Source organism: Silene latifolia, chromosome 8, assembly GCF_048544455.1.
Source record: "Silene latifolia isolate original U9 population chromosome 8, ASM4854445v1, whole genome shotgun sequence".
In the NCBI taxonomy this organism is placed as follows: Eukaryota; Viridiplantae; Streptophyta; class Magnoliopsida; order Caryophyllales; family Caryophyllaceae; genus Silene; species Silene latifolia.
In genome coordinates, this window is record NC_133533.1 from 17001999 (window position 1) to 17022075 (window position 20077).

General features: G+C 38.5%; 1 pseudogene; it reads left to right on the plus strand.

Annotated features, from left to right (window-relative positions):
* The first annotated feature begins 12158 nt into the window (after positions 1-12158).
* LOC141594780 (sodium/hydrogen exchanger 3-like) lies at positions 12159-18194 on the plus strand (annotated as a pseudogene).
* Positions 18195-20077: the final 1883 nt, after the last annotated feature.

A 20077-nucleotide genomic window follows, 5' to 3' on the forward strand; every position in this document is an offset into this window, starting at 1 on the left:
TGAAGAACACAACGAAAAATAGCAGTGTGTTGTGTTTTGCCGGTGGACCGGCAGCCGGTTGGTCCACCGGCAGCGAGGTCAAAAATTTTGGGGGAAAAATTCGAAAATAGGAAATTTGGGAAGTGCGTTTTACCGGCAGACCGGCTGCCGGTTCGCCAACCGGCAAAACGCACAAGCAGAACACAAAATATAACCCGTGATTCCCCCTTTCTTCATTTCATTTCATCTTCCTTCCTCCTTCACTCCTCCATTATTTTTCCCCCTTTTCAACCCTAACTCCATTAAAACTCAATCAAACTTCCTCCTACCTTCACCAATCTCCTCCAATCATCAAAATGGCCGGAAGAAGAACAAGGGCCGATATAGCAAGGGACCAAGCGGCATTGATTGCTCAAGCGGCAACCGATACATACCCCGATCCGGACTTCCCTACAGTCGAGTTTGCCACACCAACTCAGAAGGGTAAGTTTATTCTCTTTAAAAATCGCCCCCTCACCCCTACTAAGTTTCTTCATCATCCATCTTTGTCTACCCTTGGGATTGCTAGGGAGACGGAAGCTTTATTTACGGGGTGTGGTATGAGGGGGATATTTACCATGCATGAGTATACTTACCCTCGGATCACATGGGAATTTTTGAGTAGTCTTAAGATTACCAAACACCGGCAAACAAACATGGTGGCTACCCTTAGCTTTAGACTCATGAACCGGGAACATAACATCACTTTGGGTCGGTTGGCTCAAATCTTTGGGCTGGAGAATGCGACATCGCACACCCCGCCCATTGACTTTCACTATTCCCGTGTATGGAAGGCGATTTCGGGCCTTGATGATCAACCTGGGGTAAAAAGGCCCGCGATGAGTTGCCACAATCCCGTCATTCGGGTGTGGCATAGATGTATGGGGTGCACCGTTCTTGCGGTAGATGAGCCATGGGTGTTTAGGACCCACGAGCTTGAAATTTTGGGGTCCTACTTGTTCACGAAACCCACCCCCTTCCGAATTAATGTGGCTCACTACCTAGCCCTTAATCTATCCAAGATTGCTAGTTCTCCGGGGCATAGAACCCCGATACATGTGGGTGGCATGATCACCCGAATTGCCCGCAACATGGACCGTCCGGTTGACCTTTCCACGATGAATTGGATACCCGGGGACACTTACTTGACAAAGCACTACTTAACTACAAAGCTTGAGTGGCTCAAAGAGAACCCCAATGACGGCCTTGAATATTGGCAAATCAATCACAAAAACTCCATCCGGCTTCCAAATGTTACCGCGGTAAAAATTGAAAAGGACAAGGAGTCCTATCTCCTTGATATTGAAGAAGACCCTCCCGCCGACCAACCTCCTCCCAATATTCCACGGGTTTATTCTAGGGACCGTAGACGCGACACTCCCTCCTCCTTACGATACGCCGCGCCGCAAACTCATCAACCTCCACCGTGGCAATTTCAACAAGGTGAGGGGTCCTCCTCGAACCCTCCTTCCTACACTCCCTTACCACCATCTCTCACCGAGTGGATGGAGAGGATGGACATTGCCACGGCGAAAGCCGCTAGTGAGAGGGACATTTTGGGGCGAAAATTGGACCGGATATATTATGATCAAGCTACCGGTACTTATCCCATCTATGATGATTTTTGTCGACGGGAATACGTGGGTTATGAGCACCCTCACCCCTCCTACTTCACTTGGCCCGATGGGAACTACTCGAGAGAGGATGGGAGTATGGTCCGCGGAGGTCTTAACCTCCAACCGGACTACTTTGCGCGACCCGTTTTCCCGCCTATGCCCGAGTCTAGACCGGAGGGGCATGAGGCCCAATGGTTTGGGGGAGTTCGGCCCTATTTTGCTAGTGATGCGGGTGCGTCGGGATCCGGTGGTGGTTTCACGGGAGGAGATAGCGGCGTGATGAATATGAGCGGAGACTTCACGGGAGGTCTCATGGGTACCGGCGGTAGTGGAGGTAACTTCACCTTCAACCCCGAGGATTTAGTTCAAGGCTCCGATTTAAATACCGGAGATGATATCAATGATGAAGATTTTGATGATGTGATGGGGTCTTAGTCCCAAGAGGCCGAGTTGATGGCCTATTATTACTCCCTTTTCAAATCCAGAGCCTTTGGTATGCTCCTCATAATCAATCCAAATGACAAGTATGATCCCTCCCTTTTATCCAAATTTCTCATTCATGTTTCAATTTTTCGCATGCATTTAGTTGATAATTCATTTAGTTGCATCATATAAGAGTGCATTAGATTTCAATTTTGTAATATATTGTCACATTTAGTAATTGCATTCACTTAGCATAATTTGCATTGTCATTTCAATTTTGCATGTAGAATAGAGCATGCATTGCATTTTCAAAATAAAAAACCAACTAAAAATTGAAAAATAACAAAAACCACCAAAAATATGTTATTTTCTTTCACTAAATTGCCCTCCCATGTCCATAAATAAGTGTGGGGAGGGCCTAAAAAAAAACAAAAACATGCTTTTAATTTGAATTCCCTCCACACATTTATTTCCATTTGGAAGTAATGTAAATAAATAAGTGTGGGGAGGGAGTTCTCATATCAAAAAAAAAAAAAAAAAAAAAAAAAAAACCAAAAATATGTCTTTTTAATTTTTCGAAACCAAAAATTACAAAACTATGTTATTTTCCCTTTGAAAAATCAAAAATCAAAAAATATGTTCGTTTCTTTTTCTTATTCACTCCCTATGCTTTTGTCCATTGAGGACAATGTACATCTCAAGTGTGGGGAGGGAAATATCACTCTTGTGAATATTTGTATATATTTGTAAATGCTTGTAAATTTAAGAAAATTCAAGAAAATGCCTAAAAATTGAAAAATTTCTGAAAATTTCAAAAAAAATTGCATTGTATATATATGTTTTGTCTAACCTTTTGGCTTGGCGCATTGACCACTTGAGGCTAAAGGGAGCTAGAAGACCGCTTGGTATAATCCTTCCTATCTCTTGCTCCTTTTACTATTCTTTCTTTTTGGTATCTTGCATATTTTGAAGGAGAATGGGAATTTTGTTGCTTTGGGTGTCTCCTTGGGAGACCGTTTGGAATTTTGGTGTTGATGTGCTGTTAGGGTTAGCCAATTTGTTGCATGTTTCATTTCATGTTTGTTTAAATTTCCGCATGCATTTGTTCACATGTAAATACTTGTTGCATTTCTTTCTTTTGCATTTGAGTTTGTAAATAAGTTTTTAAGGAAGAGCATGGTCAAAGGAAGGGAACCAAGTACCCCCATGATGAACTAATGTGCCCAATTGTGCCTTTCCCCTCCTCGTGAATCGCGCCCGTGGCCTCTTAGTTAGCCGAGGAAGGAGGGCTTGACCAATGAGTTTGGACCGATCTTGTGAGACCTAGGGCCGTAGACTAGACCTTTGGCTCGACTTAGCTACTCAAAGGTAAGGGTAGAGCCTCCTAGGGTGGGTACATTCATACCCCGCCCTCATCTAGGTTCGAGAGTAAGTCTCCTCGCGAGGCGTGTCACATCATTACGCATAAGTGTGTCGCATCGTCCTTAGATCATGAAATTGCATTACATTTTTGTGTATATGATATGAAGCAAAAATCAGTTTATATGAACCTCACATAGCCAAATAGCCTTGTTTTATTCCCTACATTGTTTCCTTTTTTTGATTCACCCCCTTGAGCTTAGCCCTTTTCATTTGGCAAACCCACCTAGATAGCTACATTCCCATAACCACCTTTCCTTAATCAAGAATTGGTCGGTTTTTGTAGTTGTGTTGTAGGAGGTGATTTGGGACATAGTGATGGATAGTATACATATCCATTTGGGTCGGAATTTGGTATGATTTGGCTTTATATACAAATAAGAGGTTTTGAAAAAAAAAATATAAAAAAAAAAAGAGAGAGATGAAAAACAAAATAGAAAAGTGAAAAAGTCATGAAAAATCAAAAAAATGAGTTGTGTTGTATATATTTGTTTGTTGTCAAGAAAAATAAAAAGGCAAGCAACACCCCTACTCATCATTTAATGGGGTAGAAAAAGCCGTTGCTAAATAAAAAGGGGCAAATTGATGTTTTTCCAAAGATGAGTCGGGTTTACGCATTTTTTGCATGGCTTGGGAAACCGAGTCGTTGTTACGGTGTAGACGTTACCATTTGTTGAAATAAAAGGAGTTTTATCAAATTTTTCCTACTTGAGTTGGGTTTATGCAATTTTTGCATAGTTTTGGTCATCATTGCTATGTTAGGGCATAGACGTGTCTCATGTGTTGCAATAAGAAATGGGATGTGATGTGTCGACGATTCTTGATTTGAGCCCCACATGTCCAAATGGTGCTTGCACCGACCCCGTTTCGACCTTCTCCTTAGCCCCGTTGTAACCCCTGCTTCATGTTTTGTGCATTTTCCCATTGTTTGCATTTCATTGGACATAGGACGGTGTTACACATTAGATTGCGGGCACGTTTTCGCTAGTCGAGTTAGTTGAGTGATTTTGGTTACTTTTTGTCACAAAAATCACCTTGTTCTTTCATTGAGTGACGAGTGAAAACCGTGAGGATGTCGTTGCCTTGGTCTCCTTAGTCATGGGTCCTTTGGTTGAATCTTGTGTCGGTTTTGTAATTCTCGGCGGACTTGCCCTTTCTTCCCTTTCCCCGCTCTTGAATGTGTTTCTTGAGCATTGGTCACGCGAGGGTTGCTTGAGTCATACTTAGGGGGTTGGCACCTCAATTGGCACTTCTGAGGCGGTACTCCCGACCAAGACCGTGTTTTGTTGTTTGAAAAATTCGGCCACTTAGATGAGGAAAGTGGATCTTTTTGTTAGATGCATTCTACTTGTTGATTACGTGCTTTCATGATGAATGTGTCGAAAGTTTTGTAGCAAGACCCAACTTGCCTTGCAATAGGGCACTCTCCCCTCATGGGTGTCAAATTGTGAGTTGAAGGGGCGTTAAGTGCGCTAATACTCGATCGGCTTAAGTAGTAGTTTAGTTGAGTGATGCTTATATTGTGCATCCACTCTTCATATCCATCATAATAATGCTTTGTACATTTGGTTTTGGGACTTACTCGGGGACGAGTAAGGCTTAAGTGTGGGGAGGTTTGATATACGATTAATTTACCTCTAATTCCCTCTTTCTTTTATGCATACCGACTCATATCGAGTCGGTTTCGGGTGTTTTTCCTTGCATATTGTGCCCAATACCCGTACTTGTTACCGTGTGTGTCCTTTTGTAGGAAACGACCCAAGTATGGAGAAATTGGGGCAAGAAAGGCACCCCATTGCCTTTACATGAAGAAGAGGTGAAGAAATGGTGAAGAGTGTGTTTTTGCGGAGGCAGCCGTGTCCGGCCACCGGCAAAACACACCCCAGAGAATCACTTAAGACTTTGAAGAAAAGTTGAGGAATGTGCTTTGCCGGCAGGCCGGCAACCGGCCCACCGGTAAAGCACAGCAGGTGGAATTTATTTGAAGAATTTGGTGAAAAACAAGCTTGGCTCTCGCCGGTAGAGCACCTGGCCGGTCAACCGGCATTCCACACATCAACAAATGAGAAGAATGCTGAAGAGTGTGTTTTGCCGGCAGGCCGGCAGCCGGTCCACCGGCAAAACACGAATGCCAGATGTTTTAATTCTTTGCGCGGTTTTGCCGGCAGGAGCACCGGCAGCCGGTCCACCGACAAAACGCAGCACCTGCGGATTTGGGCTTTTCTCTCTTTTCCTCCTCTTTTCTTCTTAATCTTGTACAAGCCTATAAATACCCCTCTCCTTAAACCCTTTGACACACAACCCTAGATCCAGAATATTTACCCTTTCAAGTTTCAAACTTTGTTAATTATTTTGTTAATCATTCCCTAATTAAGCTAGTTCTTCAATTAATTGGGGATTGAAGTTGGGTTGTAAGAACAAGATTGAAAGTTTATACTTATTTATTCTATCCTATTTCCTTCCTTGTTTTGGATTGGTATTATTTCTCTCCTTATTTTCATTTGTTTACATTTTGTTCTTCTTTTATGTTTGTTAGATTGTTTATGTTAAGATTGTTGGTGTTGTTTGTTTGTTGTTGTTAATTTCATCATTGTTCACCCTTTTCATTGTTCATCTTTCCTTTGTTTCTCTCTCACTTGTGCATCCTTGGGTAGTTGTCCTCAAAGACTTAATCTTTGAGTTGATTTGGTTAAAGATTGTGTCTTTAAGTTTAATCACCCTTGTTATTAGATTAAATCATCTTTCCTTACACCTATTGTTAGATTGTTGCATGTTTAGTAGTGAATTTCATCTTCCCACCATGTTTGTGACCAAAGTTTCCATCTTTATTGTCTATTTTGCAATTAGGACCATGATTAGTGAGTAGTCTCCCACTAGGGCTCGGTTTGACCCAACATGAGTAATTTCACTAATTGAATTTCATAAAGGCTAATTATTTGGGGAAATTGGTGAGGGTAGTTTAGAGGATTGACATGGTTTATGGGTTGACTTTTGGGTAGTGTTGACTTACAACCCTTGACCACCAACGAGAGTTGGTTAGGTTGTGATTTGGATACCCGAGACTTGACCCTATTGTTATCCTTGGTTGAGACCGAAAGGGAGAACCGGGGTAGGACACCTCTAAGCTAGCGTTTGAAATCGACCCTCGAGAGAGGGAGTGGGATGACCCGGGATTTGACGGAGCTTAATGACCTTAGCAAATATTGGACTACCTTGGGAATAATGCATGTTTTTGGGGTAGTCGGGTATTGAGTTAGGGATTCCGACCTTCGAACCCGAGAGGGGGGTTGGTGGGTAGTACTAGTGTCCTATTTCGAACCCGAGAGGGGGGGTCTTAGGCGAATTAGAGTTGTCACCTCCTCACCTTCCTACCCTTGTGATTAGCCTAGAGATTTGATTGTGTGGAATTACGAATTGTTTAGGGAAGAACCGAGTCTTAGGCCGTTTAATCATTTGATTTACAACTTATCCTTCGTTCTTGCTTATTTTCCTTGCTTTTGTTAAGTTTGCATTTCATTTTGTTTTAGGTAGCATTAGTATAACAACCTTCATCTTTTATTTTCGACTTAGCTAAACGATCGGATTAGAACAATTAGTAATCTTTTCAACTCCTTGTGGGATCGACCCTTAATAGTGTACAACGATAAAATCGTGCACTTGCGAGGTATAGCTTGATACCATCAGACACCCTTAAATAACTCGATAGTTAAACGCGTAAATTCTACGGAAAAACTGGTAGGATATGTTTGTAATTGGTTCAACTAGCCAAAAACCTGTAATTTCAAAAATTTTCCTAAACCAATCACAACATTTCCAACGTTCCCAATAGACGGGTGCCAAAACCTGCAATTGCTAACAATCTAACTTACTTACACCGCTAAAGGTAAGAAAATACATAATGATACAACCCAAAATAGAAAAGGGAGACATATGTCCCTTCAAATTATATACAAAACCAAAAGTTAAAAGGTTATATACATAACCAAAAGATAAAAGGTTTCTACAAAAGAAAGCCAAACTAGGTCTAAGGTTCCTTGCTCACTAGCTCGTCTGTGACCCCAACTAAGCATCAACAACCTGTCAATCGCATTTTATACAAACACGAAAGCCACAATTCAGTGGGGAGTAACTTCGAGTCCTCCCAGCCACGAATCGTCATAATTAATGTAACATGTAGTAAAACATGTAAACTATATGATAATTCATCTAATTTCCAAGCATCCTAACATATGAATGCTAAATTGACTAATTTAAACTAACATGTGAAAAATTTAACAAATTGTAATCCAAACTCTATCAACCATAGCCGGCTTGCATCTCACCTTCTATGATTCATAGAATCATCAAACAAGAAAGGGCAATATATCAAAGACAGGCATAAGTTCTTAGTCCCGTCAATAGTCACTTTGTAACTCGAGTCTATACCACGAGGTAGGGAAGGTAATCGAACCGGTATCTTGGCTCAACAGTTAATATTAATAAAACATGGCCAAGAGACAACACAACCCTAGCCTAAAATCTGCGCAGACCTAGACATGCGGATACACACCACCGCACCCAAGACCCACTATTTTTCTAAAAACAAAGTGAGTACCCTAAGGAGTCCACCAAAGGGTTGGCTAGTACTTAAGCTGACCCCTTACTATCAAAATAAGTAACTGAGGTCATGCCCCAACTTGGATATAAATCCACTAGTCAGGAACACAAAGGTTATCAAGCAGTGAACATATACTCGTCAAAGACTATAAAGACCTATCTATGATGAAGGCCGAAATACTCACCTAGGACCTAGTCCCAGCTAGTCCCAGCTTGAATACTTTAGCCCACACCACACAAGACTCACCACACAAGTCAAGTAAGACACCCACTTAACCATAAGAGGGCAAAGAGTCCTACTTACCAACATAAATTCTAACATTCTATCATGTGAAAGGCTATATAAATGTCTATTCAGCATACAAATCCAACAGTATCCTCAATAATTATTAAATACCAAATTTCAATTCTAACAATATTAACCATATTAAAGGCTTCGGGGAAACTAGGGCCATTTCTACAATACAAGACAATATTAAATTCAATAAGCTATACATGTGAACTAAAGCTTGATAAATGGCCTAAAACAAGAAAAAGGCCGATTATCTAATTCATACAACCGAATTTTTACCCGCAACCCCAGCCCTGCGACAGGTACGGGTTAAATTGCGGTTGACCAATCACTCAATTAACTGACATCGCATCAGTCAAAGGGACTAAGGCTCAGTTTTCGGCACAATCAACAAAACATTACAATTATCCCTATACAATTCATTCTGAGCCTATTATTTACAAATTCATTTTGTAAACTATCCTAACATGTGATAACTATTAACATAAGCATAGTTTTACCATTAACATAATTTTTATTACTTATATGATTCAATTCCTAAAGTGTACTCATACTAACTATGTCATTAATAAACCTGAAATGACAAATTTTGCAAGGAAAACCGCGAAACAAGCAACGGACCAACCCGGGCCAACCCCAAGGCCGGCCGTGGGCTGCCGTGGGCCTGCCGGCTGCTGGCCGTCCCCCTACACCACCATTTTTTTCCATTTTTGTTTAGTAAAAGACCGTCTGAACATTAATTAATCGTCCCCAATTCAACTTTGATAATTTAAACTAACAAAAGGCACAAATTAAGCATGCATGCAACGAATTTTAACATGTGAAAACTACTACTCAAACAAAAATCACCAAACATACAAAAACAACAAAGATTGTGACGATAATTCGTCGAGTAACTCGAAATAAGTTACCTTAAGCTAGAAAAAGAGCAATTAGCACCTCAAAACCGAAACCCTAACAACAACTAGCCGCTATCCTCTACAATATACGAGTCCCCGAACTCGCCTTCCAAATCTTCACCTAATTAAACAATAAAAACACCATAAATAAGCACAAATACCGAAAATACCGAAATTTTGTCTTAAAACAACTTAATGAAAACTGAAATTAGAACATACTAAGTTGTAGATCTCGGCGAGGGGATTCCGGAAAGGTAAATTTCGTGAAAAACCGCTAAGAAATGAAGGAGTTGTGTCGAAAATAAGCTTGATTTTATATGGAAATGGTGTTTTGATCTTTGGAATAAGATAGAATGTTGAAGAAACAAGAAAACCAGAAAAAAAATAGAAAGGAAGGGGGTGGTGCGCGTGAAAGGGAGAAAGGAAAGGAGGAGATCGGGTTTGAGTCGGGATTTTTCGAGTCGGTTTTGACTCGCTTCGATAATAATTAAAACCGTAAGTCAAATACAAATTCCGACAAGACCAAAGTTTTTAAACACGAGATTACAAGGAAATTTAGTATTCATACGACCCATTTCCAAATTCGTTTACCCAACGTTCAAAAGAATTGTCATTTTCCCCCCGATACGCCCTTAATTTGAAATAAAAGATTTTACACGGTTTAAACTATTTTTAAACATTTCAAAACTATCAAAATAAATACTTTTCTTCAAAATATAATAAAATTATATTTCTTTGAATTATTTTTACTTAAAATACATTAATATCAAATTTTACTTAATTAATTAATTATTTTCGAAATATATTAACGGTCCGAAATTTACGGGGCGTTACATTTAGCGAGCATAGCATCGCGCCACAATGGGTCGACCAAGGCTTGCTTGGTAGTGTTAGGAAGTTTAGACGGAGGAAGGAGAGTGGCGAGTTTAGCATATTTTGAGTTTGGTTTACGGATATTGTTTGTTAACCTGGTGACAACACGGGGCATAGGAGGAGGTGGTGGAGGTGGTGGGGGCGGAGGTGGGGTCCCGGCAGAGGACGTGGGTGATGAAGAAACAAGGGTAGGGGTGATGTGTGGCGAGGCAGGGGACTTACGGGCAGAAGCAGGTGAGGCGGGAGAAGCAGGGGTGGGGGTGTTTGTGAGAGGTTGGGTCGTTGGGAGTGGGATCATTAGGAGTTGGTGATGATGACGGTGAGGCAGCGGAAGAAATGGTTTCATGGAACCAATCGTGGATGGTGAGGGAAGCTGGAGGTTGCGTGTTGGGTGGGAGGAGATTTGGGTAAGGGAATGTGTGTTCGACAAACTTGACATGACGAGAAACTCAAACCTTGTGGGTGAGAGGATCGAGGCAATAGTAAGCACTCTGGGTGGGTGAATAACCGACAAAGACATGCACAAGGTTTGAACCGAGGTTCGAGTTTGTTAGCTGTGTAAGGACGAAGCCATGGGTAGCAGAGGCAACCAAAACTTCGGAGTTTGGTGTAATTGGGAGGGTGGCCGAAGAATTTTAGAAAAGGAGATGAATTGTCAAGGGTGGGTGTGGGTAAGCGATTAATTAGATATGTCGCGGTTGTGAAAGCGTGGTCCAAAGGGCAGAGGGTAATCGAGCATGAGTGAGGAAGAAAGCATTTGGGTCATAATAAGGCTCTTATCTCTTAAATAATTGATCAGAGATTCAAGTCTGGACATACTTGAGCAGGATAAAACAAAAATCCGAACGGATCTACAATCCACCCCAATAAAATTGCCCTATTATCCGTTGGGAATATTTCAAGTCAACACAAATCTTTCACCTTCCTTAAAAGTATGAACACCCTACTACTATTCACTAATGAATAGTAACATGTATAATGAATAGTGTCACAGAGTTGGGCTAGGCTGGACTGTTTTTGTGCGGGTTTGTTTTTGTGGCGGGTTTGTGCGTTGGGTGTGTCCAGTCCACTACTCACATGTCTTCCTTTTGGCCTTTTCACTGTCCTTTCCACTTCTCTCACAATCACAGATCCACAACCACAACTTCAACTTCAACTTCAACTTCAACTTCATCATTCCCCTCATTCTGATCCACTCATTATCATCTCACTCAATTCATCGACCATCCATATCCGTCAAACAATCTACAGAATCAAATCCTATCGGATCTATTCATCTCTCACCACTCATAAAACTACTGCTTCATCATCTCCCTCTACCATCGTTTTGATCATCTCCCTTCATCATCTCATCTCACCTTCACCTTCAATCTTCACCATCGATTTGAGGTTAGTAATAGTAGGTCTTAATTTCTCATTTTTTAAATAATTTTGTACTTGGTTGGTTTTTCTCCCTTGAATATCACACTTTGAATCTTATTTATCATGCTTTATGGGTAGGGTTTCTTCCTGCTTTTTTTTTAATCGAATGGTTTTGCTAGGTTGATCGGAGTGTGTTGAAAGGCTCATCGGAGTTTGATTGAGCGGTCGGTTCATCTACTTACAAATTGTTCTCAGGTAATCGTTTCACTACTTTTCGATTCCTAGGTTATTACTTATTTTGTTATTCATAATAGTTGTTCTTATTCTACCTTATTATTTACTCATAACCAATCTTTACTCGCAATTCCTTTTCATAACAATAACAATAACAATTGCTATAGGGTTCGTTTTCTGCATCTCCTCTTCTTCTTTTCTCTTTAATTGCTTTATATTTTTTAGTTTGATCTATGGTGGTAATTGTTCTTTTGTATACTGTTATTTCTTTCTATTTTAGGTTTTCATTACTTTTAGAATTATGGAGCTTGATAGACGGAAATGTTTTTAGATCATACCGATTTCTCAGTTCACATTCTCGATCATTCTTCATCGCCAAAGTGCTAATTCACTACTTTGCCTATCAACTACTCACTTTTTAATGTAATGTCTTTCGCAGGTTTGTTTGAGTATAAAATACAGAAGCTTTGCCTATCAACTACTTTGCCTATCAACTACGCACTTTTTTATGTAATCAACTTCCGAAAAATGACGAAGTCTTATGTGATAAAATTTTGGCATTGCAGTGACGATTTTGCCTGGAATTTTCAGGCGTATTATTTCTGTTCAAGAAGATTGGTCTGACTCAGTTTAATATTAATGCCTTTCTTGGTAATCTATCATAAAAAGCTTTATGAAGGGTATCTTTATTTTCTGCATTTGCCCATATGTAGACTTAGATTGATTGTTTTTTCTGCAGCCATGGGTGCTATATTGTCGGCGACAGATTCTGTCTGTACCTTGCAGGTAGGTGTATTAACAAAAGAAAAACACATACGTAGTAGCCATTGGTAGTTTGACTTGCCCCACTATTTTAATGATTTCTCTTGTTATCGGTAGGTCCTAAATCAGGATGAAACACCATTTCTGTACAGTGTAGTTTTTGGAGAGGGAGTAGTAAATGATGCAACCTCCATTGTTCTTTTCAATGCAGTTCAAGCGCTTGATTGGACCAGTCTAGGTACTATGACTGCCTTAGCATTGTTAGGGACCTTTTTTACTGTTCATCACCAAAGACAGTTCTTGGAGTATTAGTAAGCTTTTATTGACTTTCTCTTACTTCGAACTAGAGTCGAATGCTACCTGACCCTTCCAAAAGGAATGTGTTTTCTTATGGGTAAAGGGAGCCACAACGACGATTTGGTACTTATGGCCTGATGGGTTGAATCAGGTTATGAGTAATCGCCCCTTGATGACTTTACTACAAAGTTAAGTGACATTTGCGATGATGGATTGTGTTCGGCAGTCTGCTAAATATTAGTGATAATGGGTGTTCCTTGTATTTCATATGATTGTCTTACACCTTGGAACTTTACTTATCAATGCTTCCTAACGGAATTATTAGGGTAATATTGGAAATGTTTGACACCCCCTTTGTTTCCTATATGGAGGATTTTCTCCCGCTATGATAAATATGTCTTTCTTTGTTGCATAATTTCGCTATTAATTTTTCTGATTTTCCTTATAAATCTGAAGTCCTGTAATGTAATTATGGTCTAAACTACAATCTAACATTACAGGTTGGTCTATTGAGTGCGTATCTGATAAAGAAGTTCTATATTGAAAGGTGAACAAATTTACAAAAATTTATCTCCCATCCGATTTTCTGCTTCTTTTATCCATTTTCATTAACTGCTTTAAATTGACCGTATCTACACGTACTCTACTTATTTAGAGTTTAGTGCAGAAACATTTCCTTGAGGGTTACTATTTACCAGGCCCATCTTTTTGCTTCTTGATGTAAAAGTTTTGAATAACATTTTTCTCTGTAGAGTCTTATCAAACAGATAGTCATACACATACACATTAAATACAGGTGATCCATTTACAGTTTACTGATGTCTTTCTTTATTTTTTGCAAGACATTCCACAGATCGTGAAATTGCACTTATGATGCTCATGGCTTATTTGTCGTACATGATAGCTGAGGTATGAACTTCAATGGTTGACAAATCAACAGCTTGATTACATGTCATTAACATGATAGTGGAAAAAACGTAGTCTATGATTTTTTTCTGTGCACGGGAATGAGATTTGTTATTAGTAGATACCAAATATTTGTCGGTTAGGAATTAAGACTGAAGAATTATTCATTTGCTTTCGCGGACTATATATTTGGCCTCACATTTTAATCCATAGCGATTGAAGCTGTTTTTAATGTTTAAGCTACAATGTGTCGTCCAAGAGCTATATTTCAGGATAATTAGAAAATGTTAGTGAAGGACCATTTTGAATGATCTGTAAATTGGTTTCATGTATCGGTACTTAGGCTTGCATCACCTGAAGTGTAAAGTGTATCTTGGTTAAATCTTTGTTAATTAGAAGACGGCCCATAAAATTTCTGCTGAATGGTTGAATATATGTTTTTTGTATGAGTTGTATCAATACTGCATCAGTGGTGTTAGAATGTTAAGAGTATAAAACCGATCTTGGGACTCCAACCATCAGCTTAAGCTTTTGGTTGGAGTCCCAAGATCGGTTGTATACTCTAATACTCTAAGCTTAAGCTTTTGGTTGGAGTCCCAAGATCGGTTTTATTCAGCTAATTGTATACTTTCTTCAATCTATTAACACTAACATCTCATTAGTTCTGGAAGGTTTTGATGAGAATATTTGATTGTAGAAATTGAGATCAAGTCCATGAAAGTAGAGTTACTTATGTTTATGGCTTTGTTGGGTGAACTTAATTCGAGTGTTAGTAGTTGACTGGCATGATCAGTCGATGAATATAATGTTGAGATGATAAATTACTATTCACGAATTTGTTTAAGAAAGGCATGTCTGTTTTCACTTGAGGTGCCCCATTTCAATATGGTGAAGGTTTAGCCCTCTAATTGTTTGAAACCCCCGCTTTCGATGGCTCTATATTTTGCGTCTTTCATAGTTTTTAATTTTTCTCTCTATCTCTCTCAATAGAAGCAGGTGAAATAAAGAGGGAAGAAGCAAAAGAAAGCAGGGAAAGGGAAGGATAAAGCTGAGCTAAAGAGGGAAAAGGTTATCGTGAATATTCTTAAAAGCTTTTCGAGAAGATGTTACTGCCATTTTGGTTGTTTACTCTCTTTTGGACCATCTTTACCTTATCTACTGGTAATTTCATGAGCTAGGCCTCTGGGATACTTTCTGCTTTGATCAATGCCTCATTGTTTATGGTGTTTTAAGTGTAAAGTTTGGTTATTTGGTTTGTTTATGTTATTTGGGGTATTTTTAATTTTTTCATCTTTTTTATCAATGACCAAAGTTTATCAATCCAAAAGTTTGGATTTTTACATTATGTACTCTTAATTTCATCAACTGGGTAGTTTGTAGTTTTTAGGACTCTCTAAAAACATGGTAAATGTTACTACTTGCCTATGCTAAAAGTGTTATTGTTTAAGAATTTAGTATTGTTGTTCAGTCCCTCACTTATTATTTGTTTACTTGTCAGATAACCGAGCTCCTAGAACAACGATTTTACAAGGATTTGCGGAATGAGCATGTCAGATCAACAAAAGTTGTTCTCTGCATGTACAGGAAATTTATCACATCATGTAAGGAGCAGATGTAAGTTGTCCTCCGTCAAAGATTTGCGCCTTTTACTTTGATTTTCCGCGCTTCCTAGACACACCTTTTGCTTTGATCAAATTCTTACACCATGAGCTTCGTTCCATGGAAAGTGGGCTTATAGGTCGGCGTACATGGATTGTTTACTGGGTATGTTTCAGAATGTTGATTTTGAGATGGAGGAATTGAAAATTGGTAAATTTTCTCAATTTTCAGTGGTTTAGGTCATGAATTGTTTACTGGATATATCTCATAAGGTTGATTATGAAATAGTGGAGTTGAAAATTGATAAATTTGTCAATTTCACTGGTTTAAATAGTGGATTATTTACTGGGTATGTTTCACAATGTTGATTGTGAGATTGCTGATTTGGAAACTATAGCATGTACACAGCTAATTTAGGAATCTATGATGGAATTTGATCAATCTGAGTGTAATCTCTTTTCTTTTCCTCTTCTAAGACTAATTTTATGTTTGGTATGTTTTGCAGGACATGAACATCCTTTCTTTTGGATGACAACAAATTATAACTCTGCATTCTTTTCTACGGACCATCTTTCGACAAGCCAGTATGTGTTACTTCATTTTCTCTATTTTTTATTAAAGCAAAAGCTATCCATTTCAAGAGTTTTATATTTCCATTTTTAAAACTGAGCTTTTCTTGGTACAGTAGTTATCACTTTAATCTATGACTTTCTAGGTCACGTTTGGATCCTTAGTTTTTGATGTAGTGTTAGTATTTATATGTGAGATATATTTCTTCGCTTTGGGTACAATTGGAATTTTGCCTTCCTCAAATCATATTAATTCACGTAATTAGCAGTTTTGCGACAGGACCATATGACGGAGGGGGAGAGAGAGGGTTCGAGGATGGAGGGAGGAGAGATGAAGTGAGTAGGAGAAAGATGGATGGAAAAACAATTTGTGTTTATTTTTTCTCGGATTAAGAGGTATATGGGAACAACAACAACAACAACAACAACAACAACATCAGAGCCTTAATCCCAAAAGGTATATGGGAAAAGGGAAAAAAAAATTGGTGTTTGGTTTTGTTTATATGGTGAGGGAGAGAGGAGATCATTGAGAGGGAGGGAAGTAGAGGGCTGGTGAGCACATATGCTTTTCACACCATCTTCGCATATGGTGTACCTGTATTGATTCTTGCTTAAATTGCAACTAGCTGCATGACTATCAAGAATAGATTGCCTTCACATGTGTGATGTACCCATAATTGATTCTACCTTATATAGGACTACCTGCATATCTATCATAACACCGAAATGACGTGCTTTTATAGGACAAGCTTCATACCCTTATTTAAAGAATGAAGTTCATGTTAAGACTTAGAGAAAATTGTTGATTACAGCCTTTTAAAAATCACTTTTTGAAAATTACAGCCTTATAAATTTTTTTTTGAAAATTACATCCAAAATATTACTTTTCTTCTAAAATTGCACCAACTTGAGGTTTTCGGTGAATTTTGATGATGTTTTTATGATGTTTGGGGTGATTAATTGGTTTGTGTTAAGGAGAGGTAAGAAATCTGGGTAAGTAGGCTTTCAAATAATAAAGGATACATCATAAAAACATCATCAAAATTCACCAAAAACCTCAAGTTGGTGCAATTTTAGAAGAAAAGTAATATTTTGGATGTAATTTTCAAAAAAAAATTTATAAGGCTGTAATTTTCAAAAAGTGATTTTTAAAAGGCTGTAATCAACAATTTTCTCTAAGACTTAATATATAGTCGATAAGGATGAACCTATTTAGAAAAATGCAATAGGATACGGTGATTGTCTCTTTGATATTTAACTTCCAAGTTCCAACGTCCTGTTAGGGACCTCTGTTTTTGCCAAGATTGGTACCGTTTATGTTGGTATTTTAACTTCTCTTTTGAAAAACTTGGATATCGTCTTGCCTAAATCATGTAAATTCACGGAATTTGTAATTTAGTGTCAAACCTATGTAAGGAGGGAGGAGAGGAGAAGGAAGGGGGAGAACGATAGAGGCAAAAAGAGTTTATGCTTGCTTTAGCTAAGATTGGAAGGGAGAGGAGGAGATGAGACTCTATGTTTGGTTTCTTTAGATAAGGAAGGAGGGAAGCAGTGGGAAATCGAAATCGAAATCGAAAACTGAGTATTTTGTCTATAAGTCACGTGCTAAGGTGGTGGAACATCATGGTTAAAGAAGTATTGTGACTTTATCATAGTGTATACTTGGTTTCTACCTTGCTTACATTTTTATTGTTTTTTTTCTCGTTTTTTTATATTGCAGATTGATGTCATAACATGGATCGTTGCATTCGTACGTCATACATCCAGCCTTTTATCTTCCATAGGTTTAGGAATAGAAGATCATAGCGGTTGTCATTGATTTATTTTGTGAAAGATTAATAGGAATGACTATTTATTGATATTATGTAGAATCATATTCTTACTTAGAATCATACTCTTACGGGACTCAAGGATATTTTAATTTAATGCATCAATAGAAGCTGTGTTTTGTAAGGAAGTTTAGTGTTATAGCAACTCCGAGATACTTGGCTTTGTACTATTTTGCTTGAGCACAATTCTTAGTTCTAAACAATTAAATACTGCGTTGATGGGCCACAATTAAACTTTATGTTTACCGTCTTGTGGTGCCGTTGTAAATGATAGAGATCCAACCATTTTGGACACATACTCCTATATTGTAATGGTTTAAGCAGGAAATTGGCATATCCTTTTGCATTGGCACTAATTGTCATTCTAGGCAGGGACGCAATGCAGCTTGCCAAGAGATACGGAGTGATGGCTATCCATCTGTACATGTTAGTGTAAGGCTTGGGATTTGTTTTTATCTATGATGGTTCGGGATTTAGTTCTATGTAAAAACGTGCTTAAATGGATTAACTACAATTTGTTTTGGAGCTACCATTGCTTTAACACAAGTTCTTATTTAAGACTTTCTTAAATTTAAGAAGTCACTCACAACTTATTTAAATAATGCTAAACATGAAAAGATGATTGTGAGAGGTCTTAACTTAAGACACTCATAAGCAAGATCTATAAGTTAATAGGAGGTAAGGAGAGGGAAATGGAAGAATGTGAACGATAAGAGGAAGGGAGGGGGAGGAGTAGTACGAGGAAAAATTGGAGGAGTAATAATATGAGAGCAAGTGGAGGAGAAGAGAAAATGAAAGGTATAAGGGAGGAGGAAGGGGAAAGGGATGAAGGTCGAGAAAGAGAGTAAGGGTAAAGAAGAGGAGGTAGAGAGGGGAAAATGAAAGGATGCGGACGATAAGAGAAAAGGGAAAGAGGAAGAAAGGGGGAGGAGAAAGTGAAAGATATGGAGGACTACTTGGAAAAATGGGAGAAGTAATATGAGAGCAAGTGGAGGAGAAGGGAAAATAAAGAATACATAAGGTATAGGGAAGGAGAAAGGGGAAAGGGAAGGAGGACTACGAGGTTGAAGAAGAGAAGTTGGTTTAGGATGCGACGACGTTGAAGAGAAAAGAGGGAGTTAAAGAGGATGACGAAGTAGAGGGTGAGGAAGGTTGGGGAAAAGGAGAAGGAAGAGGAGGAGTAAGGAGGGCTAAGGGGAGAAGAGAGATTAGTATGAGGAGGAAGGGGAGGAGGAGATGTGATGTTTATGTTACTTTGCAGCAAAGTACAATATAATACTAATGTCTTATGTATTCCCTGTAATTGTGTTCTTTAACAATTAACCATCTAAGCAAAAAGTGTAGTTATATTCGGATATTCATGTTACCAGCAAAGTTAAATACAAATTATTTACGAATGGTTATAATTTTGTTTGCAATTGATTCAACCATCAAAATAATATAACAACAAGAGTTTCATTGTGATCGACACTCAACATGTACAGACAACCGAACCAGGTCGTATATTCATGTTACCAACAAAGTTAGATAAGGAATCTTTACAAATGTGTTCTTTCTTGCAATTGATTCGAACAACCAAAAAAAATTAACGACAAGACTTTCATTGTGATAGCACTCAAAATGTATAGAAAATCAAACCAAATCAAGAGTCGATACTACACATTTAAAAGTAAACGATTAAACTAACTTGGGGGACGGCGCGCATCGCGTGCCGTGCAACCAACTAGTAGGAAATAAATGCAAACAAAATAATGTGACATATAATTTTGAGTGTGCATTATTTGGAGTGTACACATTGCGTATTGATATCATCTCATTATAATACCTCATACGGAGTATCTTATTGGAGTGTGCACATTGGCAACATTTCTTACTATGAGACATTCTCTTCCGCATAATATGAATCATATTCTGAAATAAACCGTGTACAACGAGATATATCCTACAATTAACTTGTAGAATTGGTGACTTAACAATTATAACAGCAATAATATATACACACCCCAGCAATAATATATAGCAACTATAATAATATATAAAAATCTAATATAAGGGCTACAAATGCAGACCATGAGCTACTTAATTACTAACCATGATTATCTTCACCAAAATGGGTGATTGTGACCCAACGACAAGAAGATAATTAGTAAGATATGAAAGAAAGAACAAGAGTTAGCTCAGCAATTTATGGACACTATCACCGTTGTAGTACAATTGGTGATGTATAATCCGAGTTTATAATAAAGTTTACAGGTTTTGTCTTAAAGATTATGAGGTTTATTTTAAAGTTTTATTTATAAACTCATCTAGTTAAACTAGGGATGAGCATCGGTTCAAAATCAGACTAATCCGAACCCGACCAAAAATCGAAGCAAATAATTTG